The sequence below is a fragment of the Triticum dicoccoides genome, chromosome 3B, assembly GCF_002162155.2.
Source record: "Triticum dicoccoides isolate Atlit2015 ecotype Zavitan chromosome 3B, WEW_v2.0, whole genome shotgun sequence".
NCBI classification, from domain to species: domain Eukaryota; kingdom Viridiplantae; phylum Streptophyta; class Magnoliopsida; order Poales; family Poaceae; genus Triticum; species Triticum dicoccoides.
Genome location: NC_041385.1, coordinates 845,450,890 through 845,455,121, shown reverse-complemented (window position 1 = coordinate 845,455,121; position 4,232 = coordinate 845,450,890).

Below are 4,232 nucleotides of genomic sequence, written 5' to 3'. Positions count from 1 at the left end.
GGGTAGAGTTTGAAAATTGGCCCCTTTAGTACCGGTTCGTGGCACGAACCGGTACTATAGGTTAGACCTTTAGTACCGGTTGGTAACACAAACCGGTACTAAAGGGGCTCGTGGGGACCCGGCCTGACGCCAGCCTGCCACTACCCCTTTAGTACCGGTTCGTGGCACGAACCGGTAGTAAAGGCTCAACACGAACCGGTACTATTGATCGCAGCCACGAACCGGCACTATTGATCACATTAGTGCCAGTTTTTTTACAAACCGGCACTAATGTGCTTCACATTTGACCCTTTTTCTACTAGTGGTCATTGCTTATGTTTTCTTTTGCTATGACTAAGCAACTTAATGACCATTTAATTTCTGCACTTTAATGACCAGAGATAAAGAGTGAGCGACCTACCTCCAGAGATAAAGGGTGACATTCTCTCTCGTTTGAATGTCAAAGAAGCGGTTAGGACTAGCGCCTTATCAAATACTTGGAGGGATGCATGGACTGATATGCCAAAGATATGTTTGCGCGATGGAAATTTTGCACGAACCAAGTCCATTACATTAGTCGATATGGTGCTATTACTCCACAAAGGAACAATAGATGAGTTTGATATTTCAGGTAACAAAAATTACCATGATGAGTTCACTAGGTGGATGCTTGTGCTGTCAAGGAGATCATCAAGATCGGTTATAATCAAGTTGAGCTCAGGACCAAGGTATAAGATTACCTCATGCATCTTTTCTATCGCGATTTGGAGTTTATGCGCCTGAAAAAATGCATCATCAGCTTGCCCCGAGTATTCCAAGGTTTCAACAGCCTAACTAACCTAGGCCTGAAAAAATTCTCTTCCACAGATATGGATATCCAAAATTTGATCTCCTTCCGCCCCGAACTGATTCATTTGAGATTAAGTTCTTTTGTGGGCATCAACTGTCTGAACATTCAAGCTCGTAAACTGAAATATCTAGATGTTGATGGGGGCTATTGAAACATTAATTTGGATGCCCCTAATCTGGAAAGGGCCCTTCTCTCTCTTGATCTGGAAGCTAAAGTATATCAATCTGTTCCGATTGTGTATGGCAAGTAGTCATTGGGAACTCCAGCTTTTAATTTGTGGCTTTTTCCTGAAGGTGACCTATTACTAGCTCCAGCTTTACTATGCCCTTTTTCTGCCTTCTGAATTCTGACTAATCTGTGTTGCTATTTTATTTTATTTTTCTGTTTTCTTGTTGCAGTAACTATCAAAAGGGCACATACTTACAACAGTCCCCTCTATGTTTACTTGCCTGGAGAATATTTTGCTTATGATATGCTTTTGGGACCACAGGCAAGTGCTCACTGCTTGTTCATTGTTTGAGAAGGCCCCTAACTTAATGAAGCTTGAGATGTGGGTACGTATGCCTCCAGTAAATCCTCTCTCTCCCTTGATCAGCCAATCCATGATCCTTGTGTTTACAGCACCTAATGAGTAGCGAAAATAACATATGCAGAGTTACCCTTGGAGCACATGCGATCAGGATCAGGCGAGCATTCATGAGCTTACGATGCAAATGTGAATGGACCATATTGCAGTGGCGAGTGTGATTGGTTTCGGGGGTCTGGTGTGCGAAGTCAATTTTGTGGCTAAGCTACTGAGCTGGGCATCAACTCTGGAAGAATTGAATATAGACTGGAGTGGCGGAACAGAGTGCGGCATCGTTTCTGCTAAGCTGTTAGCTCTGCCGAGAGTGTCTCCCAATGCCAAGGTCATTGTTACATTTTGATAAGCATGCACCCCTACATTCTAAAGCGCACCCCCCATCACTCTGCTGGTTTAATTTGCTGTCGAGTAGAACTTTTTCATCTTTCTTTATGCCAAGATTAGCTGGTGGTTATATAAGTGTGCATTTGACGCAAATCATCATCCAGAGGGTAGTGTGTTTTGTTGGGAACATTCGGTGGGAGTACTTGATGTGCGACCAGCAAGTGTTTTCCATATGAAACACTCCATTCCTTTGTTCTGTGTACCATAAATTCCTAGTTCTAGCAAATATACATGACCCTAAGATGTAATCACATATAAGAAAACACCTTCATCTTGTATCAGCAAGAATACAAGATGAATCAAAGGCACATGAGTAGACATACGAAGCCTGAAGTCATGAGTCTACCTTTTGGAAATCAAAGCATTTATCAGATTGGTTTACGTTGGTTTCATATTGGAATGAGCCTCAATGCTCTCCTTACATGACCCATTTTTTACTACAATTTGTTTAAAAGAAAGTCAAAGCCATCTAACCAAACATGTGCTACAACTTTGCTGGATAGCGGTCGATGTGTGGAGTAATAGTAGTAGATGCAGGCAGGAGTCGGTCTACTTGTTATGGATGTGATGCATATATACATGATCATGCCTAGATAATCTCATAACTATGCGCTTTTCTATCAATTGCTCGACAGTAATTTGTTCACCCACCGTAATACTTATGTTATCTTGAGAGAAGCCACTAGTGAAACCTATGGCCCCCGGGTCTATCTCTTATCATATTTACTTCCAATCTACTTGTATTTGCATCTTTACTTTTTGCATCTATATTATAAAATACCAAAAATATATTTATCTTATCATACTATCTTTATTAGATCTCACTTTCGTAAGTGGCCGTGAAGGGATTGACAACCCCTTTATTGCGTTGGTTGCGAGTTCTCAGTTTGTTTATGTAGGTGCGTGGGACTTTTGAGGAGCCTCCTACTGGATTGATACCTTGGTTCTCAAAACTGAGGGCAATACTTACGCTACACTTTGCTGCATCACCCTCTCCTTTTCGAGGAAAACCAACGCAAGCTCAAGACGTAGCAGTACCCCATTGCTATCGAAGCTGACATTGAGGGAGATGAGGTCCTCAGCTTGAGTGATTCCATAGACCATGTCTCTAAGGAATGCAATGTCGATAATGCGAGTGAAGGTACTACTATATGGCTTGGGCAACCAAACACCTTTCCCGGGGCGGATAAAATTGACAGGTTAGCTTGCGTTGTTGGTCCTAAAGATGACAAGGTCATCCGGATTCGACCATACGAGCACCTTGCAAATATGGAACCACTCTGGGACACTGCCGATGATGGCATCAAGTTCGAGGAGTGGCACGGTCGTTCTAAAGAAAGGGTTGTGCAAGAGATAGGTGTGCCTCTTCTGGGCATCAGTGCAACAGGCGGCTAGCCAACCATCCGTTGAGCTGATGCAGATCGCATTTTCTGGGATGGAGAGCATGGGGTGTCCGTCGCAGTTGAGATCAGATGTAGTAAAAACCTTGCCGGAAAAGACAAGGATCCAAGGCAGCTGGCGCTTCGGTGGACCTCGACGATGCCATGAGCGACAGACGGCTCGACAGCGCGCGAGATCTATGGTGCTTGGGACCATGCCGATGCTGGGTATCATGCCAAAGATGAGGCCGAGGAGTTCCGGTGGGAGGTCGGACCATGACGGAGTCGAAATCGTCATCGTCGATCGCAGCTTGCACACGTGGCAGAGATCGACCGTATTCTTTTACAATTTTTTTTCCAAAAGGACCCCCTGCCGAGATGAATTGACAAAAAGGACTACCTGTGGATCAATTTGACAAAAAAGACCCCCTCAGCGGTGGCGGCAGGCGCGGCAGGCGACACGTGGATGTGTCCTTGTGTGAGTCGACTATAGTTGTAGTTAGAGACATGGTGAACGTGGGTTACGCAGCTATCAGAAGGTGCATCCGAGCGGTGTTTGGCCCAGGGATGCAGGGGAAAAATGACAATGGAGGCCTTCGTCGCTGACGGAGCAAATGATGGGACAGCTGCCCATTGGGGTTTGCGGCCTGTCACAGGTGATCAGTCGTGGGGTCGTACATGAGGTTTGCAAGCAATCCCAATAACCCAGTGTTTGGTCAGCCGATGGTGTATGTGGAGTTCATTTCAGTCACTGATGTTGCCGGATGCAGTAGCAGGGGCGGTGAGGTCGAGTTGGCCATCACATCAGCCCCTAGCAGCGGCCCATTGGAACCTACAGGCCACCATCCTGTGTATGACACAGGATACTGGTCTGCAGCCGTTGACATGAGTGAACATGTGGAGGGATTGCCGGAGGCGCTAGATGATGACGATCACTCTTCCGCGTCTTCCGAGTCAAGCGAAGAAGAAGATGTTCCTCCCCAGAGGGCGGTCGCGGCGTCACTGCAACCTGGGTTTTTACAAGATATGAGCATCACAAATGAATTTCACTATGTTT